General features: G+C 41.7%; 1 protein-coding gene across 1 annotated transcript in view; it reads right to left on the bottom strand.

Annotated features, from left to right (window-relative positions):
* Nucleotides 1-21,270, bottom strand: part of SUPT3H (SPT3 homolog, SAGA and STAGA complex component) — a 176,300-nt gene that overhangs the window by 1,552 nt on the left and 153,478 nt on the right. The gene's annotated exons all lie outside the window — the stretch shown is intronic.

The following is a 21,270-nucleotide window of genomic DNA, read 5'->3' as shown; positions in this document are numbered from 1 at the left end:
TCAGCAGCTCTGTACAATGGGCAACCAGGACATAAGATGTGTATCATGTGACAAATTGGACCTATAGAAACAAAAAGAGAAGAGCGTCCTAGAAGGGGGGCTGTTATAACCACAACAAGAAAAAGTGTCCAACATTCCAAACCAAGAAGAAGCTGAACGTTAGAAGGTCACATTGTGGTAATTGTATTATAAAGATACATCTTTAAAAGGTAAAAAACACCATTTTATCAGAACTTCTGTGGCCCTGAAAAGAGTACGTCATATTTTTTCTTTGACCCACTGCAGACTGGATATGGAAAGATATCCACTAAACACTTGCATCCAATGGCACCTTGACCAAAAGTGGGTTCCATCAGTTTGGACGAGTCTAGAAAATCCCTTACAGCAACACGAGTTGGAAAAAGATCCCACCAACAGATAGAATCCATTTATACACTGGAACCACTGGGTGGTTAAACCCATGTCCGTCACTTTCTAAAAGAATCGAAACAACACCACGAGCCGACCCAAGCCAAGTCCCTGCGATGCGTAACAGACACCGTAGGTTAAGAGTGGCCAAGATTCAAACTATCACTACAGTGACTGGCTCTAGAACCCTTTGTCCGGCACCAGCAGAGTCCAGTCTGGTGGCCCCTCCACATCTTCCTCATAACAACAGCCACCATTACAATACCCTAAAATGTTTGTTTTCTCTAGGGTTTCAAATTCGTCTGGACTCTACGTAGATATCATACGATCTCCCACTAAATATCTACATCAGATTAGACACCTATCCTTGTCGGGTTTACCAACGGCACCTGCCGCGGAAAAAAGATCCATATAGCTGAGTGCTGCCTCCTGCCACACTCCTGCCACACTCCTCCGATAACTACACCTTAAGCTAGTGCCCACTATGCCCACCCTCTTGTCTCTAAATGCCGATGCAGCTACAGTATATTTTCCTTAGCCATTTATATATAATCAGGTCTTTGTCTGCCGTCCCGCGTATACAGTATGTAGCCACAGTAGTAGCTTTACTAGGAATATTAGACAAGCCGGTGGATATAATTTACATCCTGTTCCGAAGGCTAAGAAAGGGTTAAAGCAATAAACATATGGATTTAACACAAAGCCAAGCAAACAACGTACTCCTTCTAGAAACAAACCCTTTGGCCTCCTTAGCATTTGCACTTTATGCACAGCAACTCGCCTGAGCTCAACCTGTCAGTCTCATTCATGAAAACGGTTAATTTTGACGGTGTTAAAGTGCACTGAGCAGAAACTTCGTGAATGGGGCTATTAATGTTTCCACAGATCTCTTTAACGTGTTTATGCAGGGGTCTGGATACATTTTATGTACATTTTTTTTCCTTTCTTTATTTAACCTTGTGGCCTATTAAACCCAGAAAGCCTAAATAACATAACCGACTAAGGACAGGCAACCATCTCTCTCTACAGACGGCATGGACTATAACTCTCATCACAATCAGCCAAAGGGTCTTTTGTTTGCAGGGAAGGAACATTAGTGTTCACTAAACTGGGCGCAGCTGGGGATGATGCTGTTATGCCATTGCTCTACTGTACACTACAACTCCCATCATCCTCGCCAGCATTTACGTGCTTGAAATATTAAATTGCAGTAAGTGCGATGCACGCCTAGAATTATTTTAACGCCTTTACGTAATCCGGTGATCAATTACTCCCCACGGCAACATTCTAAAGGGATATTCAATCCCGTTCGCCGGATTATACGGGGTTCAGTAAAACGTCGAGTCGCGTATAAAGTTGAAATACCGGGTGGGTGGTCGCACCTTTGTTTTGGAAGGATTTTTGGCCAACCAATAGGGTAAAAAGGTAGCGCAAGCCGCTAGTGGGATATCAAATAAAACACGTTTCCAATACGAGCTGTAAATTGTACAATTACCACAAAAGAGGTAGGTGTGCGTGCGCGGAAACCTCCCACGTTCCAAAACGTTCTCTGTTGCTCATAAGGTTGGAAGCACCTATTCCTGCCAGGAAAGTTTCCTCTGAAATGATCACGTTAAGGCCGAGTTCTGAAAAATTCATTCTTTCTTTCAAGAAACGGGGTTCCCGATTCTTTCAAGGTGGTAACTTATTGTGTATCTTGGCAATTTGTGTTGCCTTTCCATAAAATTAAAGTAGTTAAATATTTGTTTTAAAAAATTGTATGCTTTATCGGAACCTGCCTGCGGGACCTATTGGCCCAGTTTTCTGAATCTGACCCATTTAAGCATATTAACTCAATAAGGGATTTAATAAATCTAGCTGCACCAATTTGAAACATGAGTACAAGTTTCCGAGATCGTCTACTGAATAAATAAATTTGAAGAATAAATAATACACCTAATTGCGAACCGGTTCTAGTTTTGTTGGACCTTTTGAATGTATAGACTGTAAGAAGAGCTGCAGACATTGTTGGTGCTATATAAATAATTATTACTACTACTAATAATAATAAATGCAAATGATTACAACTAATAATAAATAAAATGATTACAGCTACTAATAATTATTACTACTACTAATAATAATAATAAATACAAATTACAACTAATAATAAAATTACAGCTACTAATAATTATTACTACTAATAAATTACAACTAATAAAATTACAGCTACTAATAATTACTACTAATAATAAATAATTAGTATAACTAATAAAAATAAAATTAATAAATACAAATTACTACTACTACTAATAATAAACAGATACACATTTTCTCCTTCTTTTGTGTTATTACTTTCTTTTAAAGGGTGTTATACACGGGATTAACCCACGACCTCAGATGGCGGCAAGTTGCTAAATCACCCACAGATAACGTCGTGCTCTGTTCAATAAAGCTTTGGGCTGTTTACACATTTGACCAGAGAATAAATATAGTAATAAGTTACATACCTAAAAAGAAAAGCAAAAATTGTTTAAACACGGCTCCTTAAATGATTGTGGGAACAATAAGCTTGCAATACAATTGTAAGAATCTTTGTGGAAGAAAAAAAAAAATAATAAAAAAAAACAAAAAAACCCAACAATATAATTGATACAAAAAATTACTCCGCAAAGAAATAAAATAAATAATAATAATAATAAAATGGGAAATAAATTCTCACGGGAATAGGACTTTGTGTTAAGAGGATGACTCATTGTCATGCTCTCAAAAACATACATTGTACTGTACGTCAAACCCAAGACAGATCAAAACGCCGTCAAAAAGGAATTTCATACAGAATCTACAAAAAGAGAATATCGTGTGTGTGTGTGCGTGTGCGTGTGTGGGCATCTGGTCTAATTAACATGGATTAGGACAAATGTCATCCTCCGAAATCAAAGACTAACTGATGGCTGCTCTTCATTACCCCATCTATATACAAACGCTTCACTGTTTCTGATGACTTAACATTTCTGTCCAATTTAATGACTTTCCCAAAATGGATCTGTGATCTTTTATCCCCCAAAAAGTCATTATTTTCTACCACTGTTTCTTTTTTAGGGCTTTCAGTTTGTTGACAGACATGTACTATTTTTATATATATATTTTTTTTAAACATTCCAAGCCTTAATATCATAAAGTAAAATGATAAAAATATTTTTTTACAAATTTAATTTCCATTTTTTTTTCTTCCACTCTAAAAATTTTTTTTTTTTTTAAAATGGTGTAATAGTAATTTGATTTTTAAAGTTGTATTATATAATTCCCCTTGTGTTACAGTTCATGTTATTATATCATATAATATATTATAAAATATATTTTGTAGGGTCGGTTTCCTGAGCAGTAAAGGGAATCCAGGCTTGTATATAAGATATTCTTGGATTTTACGTTACAAAATTAGAAAAAAAAAGCAGGAAGTAGATTTTTTTTTTACTCTTATTCCAAAAACCCATAAAACCCAAAAATCCCTACCATGAAACACGCTACTATTCCTGTTTCCACCTCTTTTCCATTTTATTTGTGGAATGTTCATTTGGAAATTTCCTAAGCACCTATAAAAGCAAACAATTCGTTTTGGACATTCATAGCCTCACGAATCTTAAAATACCTTTAAATTAAAAATGTTTAAATTCAATTTTAAAAAAAGCAAAAAAAAAAAAACCTGACTGCAAAGCAGGGAGTTAAACGTTAAGGTACATTCCGATTATGTGCTTTCCTCACACCTCCTGATAAAAACCAAGGATGTCTTTGGTTTATAAGTCAGTTTAGAAATAATGGATTCAGTAACGGAACAAAGATAAGTATTTGTAAAAAACATAGCAAAAGGTGTTTAAAAACAATAAAAGTCACTTTTTTTTTTGTTTAAAGCCACAAGAAATGTACGCTAATGCGCAGCACACCTGGATTAGATATTCATGGCCGGCAAACTAAGACTTTTAAGTAGACTACTTAAATCACAATATTTCAACTGCGGTAGAGGATTTACCGGAGGGAATAAACTAGAGAGTAAGGATTTAGGTGTTTATTGTAATGTGGGGAAGTATTTTAGAGGTAGTGTAGGAATGAGTTTCTTTACTGATATGGTTGTAGGTAAGCAGAACAGCCTCCCAGCAGACGTGGTAGAGGCTAATACAGTGAGGGGGGTTTAAGCATGCACGGGGATAGGCATGTGGCTCCTGAATCTCAGACGAGATCAATGTACGACACCAGGCATGAGATACTACCCAGATAGGAAACAATAACTGCTGTTAGCTGGGCCAGGTTAACACAGGGGCTCATAGAGTTAATCCAGGGGTCCGCCTTGCCAACCATGCATCGCGTATGTGGTTGACACAGAAATGGTTAAATAAGAGCACCTGACACAATGTAACAAACACCACAGGAATGGGGCGACACAAGGCTCATCTTTACACCACATTCGTAACGCTGACTGACACACAACTCAGGCTGTATTGGAGCTCGGATCCCGATACACGGTCAACTTTCTAACTCCAGATAAGGAGAAGCCTTGAACACCGCGCACAACACGATATCATTACGCTTGTTGTGGCTCTTAGAAGTCTTTGAACTCCTGGGAAAAAAGAACTTCCTTTCTCATCTGTCTTGGATGCTCATAGTTTCTATAATTAGCACTGAACGGATCGCTGCACTGCTGGCCTGATTCTATAAATTGGGACATTTTCTATGAAAACATCTCACGTCGACAAGGTCCTGATGATGACGAGGCATCCAAATCCATTGTTTGTGAATGTATCAAAATGTGGATCACTAGCGGACCGCAAGGTCTCCGGGGTTGACCTCAGAATTAAACAAATTATGGAATGTGCCCGGAATAAGTCATTGGGAGCATGAAGAGTTTCTTATCTACCAGAAACCTTTAACCAGGGGTTCAGAATGATCAAACTGATATGAGGACATCAATTATCAAATGTATTTGATGATTCAATTAGACACCCACGGGCGTCACTACCGCCGGCCGTGACAAACTTAACATGGATTAAATAGAAATTGTCTTTCAAAGTGAAGCCGGCTTAAAGATCTCAAAAAGAACAGAGGAGGAAAAAAAGTCACCGACCTCTATCAGTCTGAAAAAGGGCTAAAAAGCTATTTGCAAGGCTCTGGGACTCGGCGAAAAAGAACCCAGTGCTGTGGCATGAGGCAGTTCATGCCCAAACTCTCCAATGTGGCCGAATTAAAACAATTCTGCCAAGAACAGCGGCCAAAATGCCCCCAAAGCTATGGGAAAGACTCTTTGCCAGTTATTGTAAATGTTGTTGCCCACATAGGTGGCACAAGCAGTTATCAGGGCAATTACTTTTTCACATGGGTGATTTAGGTTTTGATGATCTCTACTTTTAGTAAATTAAATGATCATTAGAAAACTGCATTTTGCGTTAACTCACGCGGTCTTTGACTTTCAAATTAGTCTTGATCAGTCTTTTTCCAATGGTTCTGTCATGAGGGTTATTATTTAACATGCTGACGCCTGTATAGTCTGCATACCTGGGAAGTAACTCCGGGAGAAGAGCCGCTTCTCCGGGTCCACACCCAAATCCTATCAGTTTTGACACGCCCCACTCCCCACCAATTTGCCCTTTAAATGGGGGTGTTTCCGGCGATGTCAGCGGGATCGTCCACATACGTCAGCAAAGGTATGCTCCGGGTAGCCGGGCACAGAAGTTCCCAGTCTTGGTCTGACCTTGGGGCGAATTTGTCGGGACGTCCACAACTGGGAAGATTGGCAAATGTCCTAAATGTTTTCCACTTCTGAATAATCTTTATCACTTCGGAATGATGGACGTTAAATTGTTTGGAAACGGCCTTATAACCATTCTCAGATTGATGGGCAGAAACAATTACTTCTCTCAGATCATTGCTGATGTCTTTCCTCCCTAGCATTGTGTTAACACGGGCCTGAACAGACGGTTGTTATTATGTCCTGATATGATATGCGATAGAATTCAAAGAGGATGCACTTTCTTTTTCACACAACCTACATGGACATTATATATATATATCTATATAAAGAGAGAGAGAGAGAGATACACAGAATACAGAGTAACTTTGGATGGAAACAATCATTTTTTTAAATTAACAGGGATTTTCCCCATTGTTTTCTAATTTAAAGTGTCTCTTAATACAGCTGCCAATAATTCAGGCTGCTTGCTAAATTATGAGTGCAAACATATTACCCGTTAAAGCTGCTAATGGAAGGCAAGTGTTTTTTCCCCAACGGATTTCTCAACAAATGCTTTACTCTGATCCGCCGAACGAATGCAAAGCAGGACAGGAGGGAACATAATGAAGAAGAAAACGGACAGTAATCATCTTTAAAAGTTCCTGTGGATGACTTCTACTGATAAGGGGTTCCACTGCATTATCTGTAACCACCTGTTTTCAGGATACATATGATATCAGAAATGGGTGTAATATTAAATATTATTTATATATATAAACATATAATAGGAATGTTCACCAAAGCCTTGTTTGCATGATGGTTTGGCTTGGCTTTTATTGATACCAGAAGTGATCGTTGCTAATACACCAAGGGCATTTAAACATGGGATAGACACACGGCTCCCAAATCTAAGACGCTACCAACGACTGATTAAGGTCTGAGTCGTAGGTATCAAGCAGAACAGTTTGTCTGAATGTTGAATTCTATGACTCTGTTAGAACGGCCAGGTTGATTGTTTTTGTCACGGTTTCTAAGTAAGTGCTTTTTTAGCCAGTAAGTAAGGTGTGCCTCAAAATCGGCTTCATTAAGGAAAGTTAATGGTTTATCATAGGAAACGGTTATAACGGGGGTTACAAGGAAATGTGGTACTTGGTTTGATAAGTCAGACTCTAAGAATAAGCCTAGCTGACACATTAATAGCATTTTAATTAAAAAAAACTTAGAGAAACTGTCATTTTTTCTTTACTTTGAGTGCTTAAACTACATAAAAAACAAAAAATTTTAGGAATATATGCTACGACGATACGATGGGAGTCATGGTGTACCACTGTCCGGGAGCGCCTGTACCGAGGAGCCTGAAGCCCAATCTCACGGGGTCTTTGAGCGGCTCTGCTTTTTTTTTGTGGCTTTGTCCTCACCAACCCACAACTATGCCCACTATTTTTTTTTTCAGGAAAACTCTACCTGCAACTTTGTATAAAAGGAAATCTTAGTACGGGCCGACTGAAGGATGGAACCATACCCCACATGGTTTTAAAATAGTAGCACAAAAAGGTTACTTTTTTAAACATATATGCTATATATACCGTATATTCTGGCGTATAAGACGACTTGGCATATGAGACGACCCCCAACTTTTGCAGTTAAAATACAGAGCTTGGGCTGTACTCGCCATATAAGACTATCCCTCTACCCAGTATTCAACAACCAGCCAATCACGGCAAGCGATGTACCTTACTGGTGATTGGCTGGTTGTTGTATACAAAGCCTGCTTGGATTGGGTGGGTCAGCTCTCCCTAACATACGTACACACCAGCTTACAAACACACATATACACATACACTGCCCATACACACACCTGTCCATACACAGACATATACATACATACATACACTGCCCTTACACACACACACACACACACACACACACACACACACATATATATATATATATCTACACATACTAACATACGCCTGTCCATACATACACATTTATACACTGCCCTCACCACACACCCCTGCCTTTACACACACACACATTTATAGCATCAATAGCCGGCGGGTAGTGATAAGGGAGCACAGAAGCCGAGGTCTGAAGTGCCAGACCTCGAGCTCCCTAATGTTCAGGGCCGGACTGGGACTGAAAAGCAGCCCTGGAAAAATTTGGAGACCAGCCCCATATAGTTTATCTCACGGTCGCGCTCTTTAACCACACGCACCCCTTATACACACCCGACTCACACTATTCGCCATTCTTTTTATCTCATTATTTGTATTAAAATGCCAGAAAGCAAAAGTGTTAAAAGGCCCTAATAAATTAAATACATTACACAGAATGGGATCAAAACATTTACTACAGCGAACATTTTAGATGAAAAAGTTCAGTGGAACAAAACAGTGATCACATTATTCTTCACGATATTCTGGTAAGAAACTTTTATTTCTTTATTAATTCATGTAGATTATTTTTTTCCATATTTAATAAAAGCTATGATTGAGACATGTTTGTTTTTTTTTTCCTTTTATTTGCCAACCTACCCCCGAGTTATGCACCTCTGCCCCCAGGCTTGCCACTCTGCCCCCCTGATATGCCTTCTAACCCCCTATATGTCACTCTGCATCCAGAAATGCCTTATACCCCCTATATGCCACTCTGCCATATAGGGGGTTAAAAGGCATATCATGGGACAGAGTGGCATATAGGGGGGTATAAGGCATTTCTGGAGGCAGAGTGGCATAAAGGGGGTTAAAAGGCATTTCTGGAGGCAGAGTGGTATATAGGGGGTATAAGGCATTTCTGGAGGCAGAGTAGCATAAAGGGGGTTAAAAGGCATATCATGGGGCACTCTGCCTCCAGAAAAGCCTTATGCCCCCCTATATGCCACTCTGTCCCGTGATATGCCTTTTAACCCCCATATGCCACTCTGCCTCCCTGATATGCCTCAACCCTCCTATATGCCCCTCTGCCCCGTGATATGCCTTTAACCCCCTTTTTGCCACTATACCTCCAGATATGCCTTTTGACCTCCTATATGTCACTCTGCATCCAGAAATGCCTTATACCCCTATATGCCACTCTGCCATATAGGGGGTTAAAAGGCATATCATGGGACAGAGTGGCATATAGGGGGGTATAAGGCATTTCTGGAGGCAGAGTGGCATAAAGGGGGTTAAAAGGCATTTCTGGAGGCAGAGTGGTATATAGGGGGGTATAAGGCATTTCTGGAGGCAGAGTAGCATAAAGGGGGTTAAAAGGCATATCATGGGGCACTCTGCCTCCAGAAAAGCCTTATGCCCCCCTATATGCCACTCTGTCTCATGATATGCCTTTTAACCCCCTATATGGCAGAGTGGCATATAGGGGGTTAGAAGGCATATCATGGGACAGAGTGGCATATATGGGTATAAGGCATTTCTGGAGGCAGAGTGGCATAAAGGGAGTTAAAAGGTATATCATGGGGCACTCTGCCTCCAAAAAAGCCTTATGTTCCCCTAATATGCCACTCTGTCCCATCATATGCCTTTTAATCCCCTATATGTCACTCTGCATCCAGAAATGCCTTATACCCATATATGCCACTCTGTATATAGCATATAGGGTGTATAGGCATATAGGGGGTTAAAAGGCATGTCATGGGACAGAGTGGCATATAGGGGGGTAAAAGGCATTTTTGGAGGCAGAGTGGCATATAGGGGGACACACTTACATACACACACATGCTGATTTTTTTAACACATACAAAAAAATATTATACATTTTGTACAAAAAAATACATTATTTTACTCACCTTCTACTTCTCTTGACTTCCGTCCTCTGGTAGCCGCACGCTGTTCTCTTCTCTCTCCTGACAGGACGTCACTGGCCTGACATCCGGTGCTGCAGCAGTGCGAGGGGGCGGAGCTTCCATCTCACGCTGCTCCCATCACTATGCAGCCATCAGACTGCTGGGAATGTAATCTAAACGGCCGGTGCGTGCTGATGCCGCCGGCCGGCGGCATCAGCACGCACCGGCCGTTTAGATTACATTCCCAGCAATCTGACGGCCGCATAGTGATGGGAGCAGCGTGAGGGGTGAAAGGTCAGTGCGAGGGGCGGAGCTTTCACCCCTCACGCTGCTCCCATCACTAGGCGGCCATCGCACACGGGTGCTGGGTGTTGATGCGGCCGGCTGGCGATACTGTAATACATTTTTAAAATTTAATATGGCAAGCCGGACCAGCTTGCCATATTAAATTAAGAAAAAAGTATTATAGTAGCGCCGGCCGGCCGCATCAGCACCCAGCGGCCGCTCAGATTAGATTTCGGGCAGCCTGGGGGGCAATTGCCCCTGGTCCCAGCCCACGGACCTGCCGGCCCACCGGGAAATTTCCCGGTATCCCGGTGGGCCAGTCCGGCCCTGCTAATGTTGGGCTAATTAGAAGGAGGTCGTGATCTCCCCAACCAGCCCTGCTCATCGGGCGCCCGCCCGGCGTATAAAACAACCTCCGACTTTTGAGAAGATTTTCTCGGGTTAAAAAGTCGTCTTATACGCCGGAATATACGGTATATGCTTCATAGTTTAAGTCAGAAACTGTAGGGTGAAAGCATTCTATCTTCACTCTCCTAGTCAGCACCTCTAGTCAAGTTCTAGTCTCAGCCTCATGTGCGGCACCAGAAATCAGATCGAGGTCTGCACGGTTTTGATGGATCTCTCCGTTGACTCCCATCTCATGCCAGATTCTATCCTGCTTGTTTATTAAAAGCCTCCATCTGGCACGGCATGCTGAATGCAGAAATGCGATACGTATGATTAAAAAAAAAAAAAAAAAGTTCAGTAGCAGATCCAAAGACCAAGATGTAGTACCCCAGCCTGCCAACTTGAAGATTAAGAATGGAGACAGGCTTAGAATTCTAGGACACGCGCCAGCAAAATCGGAGTCTAAAACACAGATACTCAATCCATCGGCAATTATATCGTAAATGCATGATGGCAACAATGTACCCTTCTCTAATCACAGAGTGCGCTAATGCCAACATCGAATACACACAATCAACAAACGTGCTCAGTAAATGCCAAGTTCAACAATGAAGGATCCTTCTTCTGCTTTGTGGCGTGCCTTGTGCCCGTCCCAATGTCAGCTACCCTAGAATTACAACCCCCCCGAAAGAAAAATACCCTCACCAAATCTCAACGATCTACATAGATTACTACAGATTAGCAACCGTTCGGTGATAATCATGTAGAAACATTAAGTGCGTGTTGGGTAGAATCTTGACCTCGTAACACTCATGGAAGGTTCTAAACGCTCCGTAGGACTCCTTGGTGATTGCTGACGTCTAATTCCTTACAATCACTCGTACTTGGTTGAATAAATGCATTTGTGTGTATTTAAGCTTCTGGGACACTGCCCGTGACGTTGTATTATTTTTCGGTATAATTAACCTTTCTTGAGACATGTCTCAATTATTTGGAGAGGGTGCCGACACCGGCAGCTAAACCAACAGTTTCAACGAAGTGCAGACGTTATTTCAGCTTAATTATTCTAGTAAGTGTCACAATTTAAATACTTCTAACCGCAAACATTTAAATATGCAGCACAGCCAAAAATGTAAGATGACAGCCATTTCTTCAAAGCTTAATTTAATGAAAGCGTATTAAAGAGACTCAATAATTAACTTTATATTAAATGGATAGGAAGCCTTCATATTTTTTTTTGCTCCGCTTTTTTGCCCGGCTGTCATTATTTATGGCTTATGAACATAACTAAAAGGAAAAGGGAAGGAATGGCATTTTGGATGCTTTTAAAAGAATATCGTATGTTTCGACACTTGCCAAGGATTTGGGGATCTAGCTTCTAAACACCATCCCTTTAAAGTAAAAAAGTACAGATAATTCTCCTATAGGAATTACAAACAGCCGTTTACATCTCAGAAATACTTTTATAGAAAAATACATGAAATTACAAAAATGCTTTAAGGTTCCTGAGACTTCTAGGAAATCTAAGGTGAGGTGGCTCGGAGCGGGGCGACGAGCTCGGAGCGGAGCGACGGGCTCGGAGCGGGGCGACGGGCTCGGAGCGGGGCGACGGGCTCGGAACATCCGTACATTACCGGCTCCTCTGTTCCTGCCTTCGCATCCCCTGAATTGAAGGGTAACGTCTAAGGTATAAAGTAACGTGTAGTAATGGCTTGGAGGTGGCTGCCGTCTTTCTAGAGGCTCCATGGATATAAGTGGAGGCCTGGTTATAAGATGACAAGTCCGCCTATTATAATAAAGCATGGTTTTTAGATTGCTCAGCCTTTTTAACGTCTTTGCTCCGCTGCATGGGATAAGGAGATATCCAATTTAAAGATCTTTATGTAGGGGATGTCGGACTCTGTTACGGACTGAGGATGGTCTTCTTAAAACTGAAACCAACCGCTGCAACAGCTACCAAATAATCAGCAAGCTGAGGGTCGAAAGTCTAATCGTTGCTCCATTTGTCCGTTGGACATTCTGGGATTGGGGCCCTTTTTGTAACACGCAACTACGCTTGCAGCGGTTGAATACTAGAAATAACACAATATCAACTTAGCTTCTTGTGTTATTTCTGGCTTCGGCGACCTTCAATTACTCTATTTTTCAGATAAAGTAAACACCGAGCTTCTTCGAGACGTGCAGGATTCAAGATGACTTCTGCTCCCTGCAAGCCTCGAGACCACAAACCCTTAAACACATAACAATGTCTGCCACCACTCCATCATGTGATTGTCTTTTAATAGCTCCAATAAAACGCGAGCAAGGAAATAATAGTCTGTGCCCTTGGCGCTTCACCGTACAGCATGGAGCGTCCCAACGGAACGGATGTCTGAGTCGAAAGAGCTACTTTAAGAGTAAAACAGGAAGTTCTGTGCATTTTTTGTGCTCATTTTTCCCTTTAAACACGGCGTTCCAAGATATCTCAGAGCAATGAGTTATTGATATCCATAAGCCAAGTTTTTTTTTCCCCCTCCTTGTTTTGCCGAAACGAAGACGGAAGAAAATTGTTTGTTCTTTTCCTGTCTTCTTGGTTGTAAAAACCAAATCCTGAGCCAAACTGCAGAAAGCGAAGGAGAGGGGAAAGAGATGAAGAAGTGAAAAGAAACGATGTTTATCTATGAACGATATGAAAGCGCCAATCCGGGGTGTAGCAGCCGCCAAATCTCTCCGCTGTATCCTTAAGACAGATACACTCTTCTCCAGGAGATGACAGAATAATTATACAGCTACTGCCAGAGGGAACTCACACATGCAAGCCATTATACAGAATATAGACATTTCTCCTCTCTTAAACATTCATTAGACACGGTTTCTCGACGGCTATAAAGTCAGAACCAAATACGAAAGTAAAGTTTCAAATACACCAAACCTCGGTCCCGCGTGCATTGTCGGTAACTTAGAAGCCCTTTTAAAATGCGGTTTTGCATTACATTATTCATTTTTCTAACAATTTATTTCTGACGAGCGGAATCCTCGGCTACCCCTTTGCCCGTCGGCCACACCACCTCCGCATACATTAATGTGTCGCATCCGGACACTCGCGAAGTAAAGACGAACTGGCCCCGGGATTTTATTAACAAGTTAATACATAAAATAACAGAATTGTGCTAGGGCAGCTTATGTTGCAGAATGGGCTTCTTTGCTTGCTTTACCACCAGAGTATCACCATGAGTTGCCTCCACCCCGGCCTATGTGGTTTAATAAGAGCTGGCTATATCACCGTCTCTACCGATTATAAATCCTAAAAGCTCATCTTTTCACCCGAATGGGTACCGCTAGTGTTATTCCTTTCAATTAACCCACCGGACACGAGCAGCAAAAATCTCCAAAAGCTCGCCGTTCTTCACACAGCAAGAAGATGGCTTAAAGACCAAAAAAAATTACATTTTGGGGTTTCAAAGCCTCAGTGGGCAGAGGGAAGGTAAAACGTTTGTTTTGCAGCCACAGGAGTGATAAAAGCATCGATTTTTGTGGGTTTTCTGAATACCAAGCATCTTGAAGAGGCAAGCAAGGTACGGAAATCCCTCAATATGTTCATAAAGCTTTCTTGCCTTTGGACTGGATTATATTGGAATCTTTAGTCTGGTGCAAGAAGTGCTTAGTGCCATAGAAACTGCTTGTGTTACAGAATTAAATGATATTTTCGATTTAGACCGACTAGATCTACCCCAGGATGAAACATTCCCCCATTCTCGTCACCTCCTAAAAAAGCAGGGTAGCTGGGAGTAACTTTGGCCCCTTCTAAGCCATTCCTACCTAAGGACGCACTAAGCTTCCTTTATGTAAAATATATTAATGTCCCATAATTATGCATAGAATCTAATTAAAAATAATGTAAAAAATATTCAATATTTCCCCCACATAAATAATATATTTACTAAGCCGACGTACGTTACCACACCGGACCAGTATAATGGAAAAGCTGTAAAAGCACGACCAAAAAGTTCTTTTTAAGAGTTGGCTGTAATTAAAATCTGGCATTACTGGAGATGTAAGGAGGGTCTGCAGATTACAATAGGCACATCGGCGATTAACATAAACCAACAAGACTTCCACCCCTGGCAAGAACAGCTCGAAAAATTCATGACGCGCACTTTCCCCCCCCCCCCCCCTTAGGAAAACGTTTGATTTGAACCTCACCTGAACCTTATATTTGTGGATCTCGGCGTCAACAGAAAAAGAAAGTAACAATATTTGAAACAGCGGGCCAAAGAGAGGTTAAAGGGTGAACCGGGAGACTCTCTCCTAGGTTTTAACTCAGATGTGATGACACAAAACCGAGAAACGAAAATAGTTCGGAGCTGAAAATGATTTAAATTTGCCAGCTCGGATTTTTTTTTTCTTTTTTTTTTTTCATGGAAATCTGCCAAGACTAATTTGGATCTGGGCATTTCAAAGCTGTTTGTACAGCTCTAAATTTGCCAAAAAAAAAAAAAAAAAAAAGTGGACTTGTAGCGGAGGTTAAAAAAAGTGCAGCACAAGTAGCTGACTGTTCTCCGCCGAAGGTGAGGCCACAATTCAGATATAAAGTATCGGCTAAAGAATCAATATCATTTACAGCCGATAACGAGGAACTGCAATCCCTTTGTTTTACTTTAATAAAACCAAAAAGTTAAAAAGTTTGGGAAAAGACAAAAAAAACCCCAACATACTTCCTGTAAGATCTAAGTATTGGTAGATAACGGTCCTCTAGAAATAGGTGTTTACGTCTTGGCTTTGATGGTTGCATTCAGTCTAGCGTCTTCTTGGTCAAGCATAAATTATTGTATATACATAAAAAATATTCTTGTAGGAGATGAGGCTCCGCATGTAAAAGTTCTGAATTAGAACGCTGAACCAATCCAATGGGAAACCAGAAAAGGGCTCTTCTCTCATTGGCTACACGTGGGTAGCCAGTCTACTGCAAGAACACCCCCATGTAATCCTCATTCCCAGATCCGATGTCGTGATAAGCACATCAAGTAGGCTTCTACAAACATTTTGGGATCTTTAAAAGTGTGCTACTTGTAATATCTCGAAAAGGAACATAAAAGACAAGACCAAGGTCTCCAAAAAGCAGCAGGTATCAAAAATGGGCTAAATCGTTCTTTTCTATCATAAGATTTGTACCAGAGCACGCTGCAGATACCAAACGCCACAAGGCTGTGTGATGTCAGAAAAATATTACATCACACCATGGTTAGATCTTTAATCTCCAGACAAGGTAACAACTTCACTCCCAACTTACTGCCTACAGAATAAAGTATTATTTATTTTTAAAAGGGGAGACATACCTCCCAGTACATTTTAAGAAATACTGTATTTAGTGGGATAAAATCCTAGCATTTGAAACTCACATTTATAAGAATGCTGTGGTTTGTGACATTACCAATCCTTAATCTGTGAAAGTTTTTATTATCTACTCCTAGACAGACAACTCAAAAACCATATCTAAAACCAAGGGTTTTTTTTATAATTAATTAGGTAGCGGGGGAAATAAAAGGTCAGCCTTTTCAAGGCACCGCTATCTATGCTGATCCAGATGAGCATCATGGGACTTGTAGTCTGCAGCGGCAGATAAGCGCATTTAAACAAAAAAAAAGAAAAGAAAATTAAGTTGAATCGTTAAAGGGTGAGGAAAAAGACTCCAGTCAGCCATATAAATATCATTTTGCCGTGGTTTGTTTTGCGTAAGTAATTATCCTGATCATAGCCCCGTTTTGGCCTTACTTAAAACACGGACTCTACATGTTTTTCTTCGATGGCCTCAATGTAGCACTTGGCTTTTTATTTTGAAGCCGATGCAATGTAGCCATAGAAAACAGAACAATCTGAAGATTCTATTTTCAGAATGTATATATTTCGCAGAAACCCACGTGTGACGTAGAAAGACCTACAGGGGACAGCGAACTTCTTACAGCCTCTGCCTTCTTCTGGTAGCCAGTGCCTGATTTATAGGGTTTCTTCTGGTGGACGGGAGAGGTACATAAATATTATTTTACACCGGTTGCAGGAGCTGACCTCGAGAACAGTAGGTGTTTCTGAGTTTAACGCGAGTCTTTTTCACTTAATCGTTACCAGCCTTGTATAATAACCCATGCAAGGAGACTGTAATAATACAGGGGGGGATCACAAGCATGCGAAACCACAAAGGAGAGCTTCAAGGGGTGGTCGTTATTTATTTTTAGCTACAAAATACATGTTTAAAAACGAAGAACATGACAGCTGTATACAAACTAAATCATGCGGTGTGTTAAACGGGGGCTTCAAGTGTGGAGTAATCTTACGAGATCTTCTTCTTAATTAAGGTAGAACTTGACGGCAGACGAGAAACGTCTCGGCAATCTAGTTTCGTCTTGCTGTAAAAGCCTCACACCGTATGCAGTTCTTTGCCATTTTCTAGTTTTGGGAGCCATATGACCATCCCATGTATATTTAAATTATCTCACTGTTTTAACCTCTACCGCATCTGCTGGAAGACTAATCAAAAGTCACATGCATGCGAGCAGCCAGAAACGAAACAGAGTGGGTTAAGGGGGTAAAAAGGGTGTATGTATGTATTTTACAGCGAGTATGTGTATAAGTGTGTATGTTAGCATGAATGTGTAAGCGAGGGGGGGGTAAAGGGGTCACTTGGCTTATACCTGCCTTGCACGCCAGAAGGTGCCAGCCCTCCCCTGTAATATGGAGGTGTTGGCCGGAGGTGAAAGGAGCGGAGTTGGTGCTGGATGGAAGAGGGGTTGTGGACACCCACCCACCCTGCAGGAAAAAAGAGGCACCTTATGAGGCTCAGCTACAGTGCGTCACGAGGTGGCCATGTGTGAGCTGCAATGGAGGTCCGCGCTGCCCTGGGCTGGTCAGAGAAAGTCAGAGGATATCCCCCCCAACTGGTCCATGATCCCCACTTGCCCGAAAAAAGCATGGCACAGTGCGTCAGCTACCAGGGATAGCACCCGAAAATTGTGACTGTCCAGCAAAAACCAGGGCTGTTGGGATGTATGGTGAGGACAAGCGGATGTTTCTTAAACTGCTACAATGTACTGGCTGGAAATGCAAACGTTAATGCCAAAGAATGTTTATTTCTGTGATTTTTGGAAGCGAAGCCAGCTTCCGCTGGAAGGTAACAGACCTCCGAGTACAGGGAGCGTGGGGAGCGTTTCCATACATTAACGCTCCTTATGATTAAAATAAAGCATGAAATTCACATACGATTTCTTCCTTCAAATATTACTATTGGTGCTTTCCCAAATTTAATAACGCTAGAATGCACGGCTATTTATCATGTAACCTTTTCCCCCGGCCTACTTCTATTTTTCCAGAGTGGAAACGTGCTGTTTCAACAGAAACGCTCCTTCTATTTCCTCGCCCGCTTTTGCATATGACAGAGTCAATGTTTGCTTTCAGCAGCTAAAGAAAATAGCTTGTGATGTCATAACATAGGCCGCTAGAGACGGGCCAAAGAGCAGATCGCAGCCCGCGGGCTTAAATATCACAGAAACGGCTTTTTCTTTTCCTAGAAAGATAATAACAGTCAAAGTCAGCCTATAATTGTAGATATATAAAAAAAAAAAAAATCTGGTGTTAGAACTTGATCCATTGAAATGAAATGTTAGACCATTATTTGGAAAAGTATTCTCAGCCCCAGCACATTATTATTATTATTTATTGTTTTATTTAGCGCCGTCAAATTCCGTAGAGCTGTACAATGGGTTTGGGGTAGATAAGGCATACGACACAACTCAGTATAGGAAAGATATTTCAATATTGGAGAAACGCAAGGACAATAGGACCTAAAACGAGGGGGTCAGCAGCTTCGGTGTGATATAATCTTACCTGGGAACTTCTGAGCTCTGACTACCTGGAGCCTTCCCTTGCGGGACGCGGTCAGGACGGCCCAGTGACCTCAGCGGGCGGTCCCGTGGACGTCAGCGGGCGGGGAAATGGGCGGAGAGCAGGGCGTGCCAAGACCCCGCTTCCGCAACCCAGAGGATTCGGATGTTGACCCGGGGAACCAGAGAAGCGGTGCTTCAGCCGGAGATCTCTAGGTCAAACCTGGAGAGTTCCCAGGTATGGATATAAGGAAGTTTTACTTTACTGAAAGGATGGTAGATTGGTGGAACTCTCTTGCAGCAGGGGCGGTAAAGGTACACGGCCACCCAGAATCTAAGGTTTTTACTGAATGTAGGAAATAAAAGCGCAGATAATATGGACCTTTTACTGTTTCTTAGAGTTAACCCAGGGACAGCATGGGGGTCTTTCTCAGAGTTGATCTTGAGATTGATCTGCCTGGTTTTGAAACTTGAGTTGAGATACTCGATATCTGTAAATACCGACTTGCATGAACCTAACTCAGGCAAATCTATGATGAATTTGGGAGCCAGGAAGAACATTATAGAAGCCACTTTAAGAGCCAAGTGGGCATTGTGTCCATAGGGATCAAGAGAATTGTGCTAGCATCAATGGTGGGATTTGTCCGGCCCTTGCATTGATTAACTAAGATTAATATTAAAAGGTCCAGTTAAGATGCTAAAACATTTAAAATGCTAAAGACAATCGAGTAAATGTAAAGTGGAAAAAACTTCTGAAGCTATTAAAGAAAAAGAAATCCTAACCCAGCGAGTTTAAGTGCGCCGTTAACGTTATTTCAGGTGGCGGGTTCATATCTTCACAGAACCAATAATTATATTTTACTCTCCATCTCATTAAAACGACTTAGGATACCCAACAATTAGCCATTCCCGAAGGACGAGATCATCTACTTGGTTTTTTACATTTCTGAGATATAAGATCATGAGATTTTCTGAACATTCCGCACTCTACGCCGTAACCGGAGGAAACAACCCCATCGGTGACCGACGCATCCGAAAACAAAAGGCAGATACACAAAGCATTTGGGACATCTAGAACCTGAACAAAAGCTTCTTCTCATTCATGGTCTCCATGAGGGAAATGGGATGTAGCTGCGTTGGTCCCAGGTGTAATATTACCTTAAAAAATACAATTCTGAGACTAGACTGTTCATTTACATTACATTCAGCCTCTATTGTTTTGCAGCAGGTTTCTACAACATTGTTACTATCCAAGTGTAAGGAGGAAGCATAGGAATTCTTTAGATTTTATGGTCTCAAAGTGTGGGGGGGTAAAGATATGATGTCATATCCCAGTACCATGCTACTTCATCAGGGGCCCCCCGAAAACCCTCTTGGCCCCAAGCCTCACAAACCCCGAGGGCAGCCGTGGGTAACGAGGTCGGCATCTCTCTCAATGGCGTTCCAATTGCAGTTTATGGCTTGCCATACCCTGTCCAAACCTAGTTCCTCCTCAGCAAAGCTCCATATGGAGAAGTAAGGCTCCAGGTTCATGAACATGGAACGGTATCATGCTAAAAACCCGCCATTTTGCCCCTAGATTTTCGGCACCCACCCTGGAAAAAAAAAGCCTAAACTGTAACATCTGACCCAGAAATAAAAAGACAGAGACAGAAGGCTTGCGACGCGTCCAGATTAAGGGATTGGCTTATTTAGGATTCACAAATCGTCAGATCTCTGACCGCTCTTTAAGGAAGGTTTCTCCTCGGATGCCCAGTCAGACCCCAGGGCTGATTCCACGTTAAACCTGGTTTATAGCAACGTCTTGTCAATCAGCCTACACCATATAGCCTGCCCAAAACACCAAGCGCTCTCCTTCCACTGGGGCCGGTGAAACTCCCAGAGCCGGTGAACATATTTCCTGTTGCCATAAAATGTAACTGTAACCGGCCAAGTGTATGTCAGAAGTGACTTCCAATGACCACATGTTCTCTCGTGTTTGCTCAAAGTAATTTTATATGTTTTTCTTCTTGGGGCTTTTTTTTTTTCTTCTTATAAATAGGCTGGGTTTTTAATCCCCCCCCCCAAGGTGGCATTCTCAACTTTTCCGTTTGACCGTTCATATAAATTGCAGGCGCTGGAGAACGTGTAGTGAAAAAAAAAATATACGCCGATAATCATAGGCTACAAAGAATTGTATATTTCAGGTTACTCCGATAATTTCAAACACGGAAATGAAAGCCGGGTTTCCAATTTAACCCAACCTGCAACCACTAATTAATCAGAGCAGCCTTACAAATAATCACTTAAAAAAAGATGTTTCGCAGCGTGGAAAGAAATAAGTAAATTAACAAAACTAAAAGGAAATCACGAGACAGCAGTTGTTCCTTACGGCTATTCGGTTAATCAAACACGCAAGAACAGAAATGAGTCAAACGACACTCATATATACAGCATATTATGGTGGGCCACCAATATTACGCGTAACCGTTATGTTTGAAAACCCTGCAGCTTCGACTGCTTCAGAAGGTGTCTCAACCGGGTAACAGCGGCGGAAGCTTCAGTCGACGGAGTGTTGTTAAAACGACACGAAGGAACGCGGCTTTATGGAATCAGATCTCCTGCTAACGAAAACCAAATGGATTCCGGGTCTCTATCTCCAAATTCACGTACTTTGCCAAAACGCTCTCATACCCATAAAGCGTTTCCTTCACATACCTGCCCGTTCATGTTTTATGCCAAATACTCTGTACAATGGAGCTCAGCCGCCCCGGCCGACTGACAAACCTACGCTGACAGCACGCAACGCGGTGATCGCGCTATGATTCCAGCAAACAAACATTCCCAACAGCTTGCAAGGTTCCAAACCCGGTTCTGAT

The sequence above is a fragment of the Spea bombifrons genome, chromosome 3 (genome assembly GCF_027358695.1).
Source record: "Spea bombifrons isolate aSpeBom1 chromosome 3, aSpeBom1.2.pri, whole genome shotgun sequence".
Classification (NCBI taxonomy): Eukaryota; Metazoa; Chordata; class Amphibia; order Anura; family Pelobatidae; genus Spea; species Spea bombifrons.
Note: the sequence above shows the minus strand (reverse complement) of the source record. Positions and strands in the feature narration are given on the sequence as shown.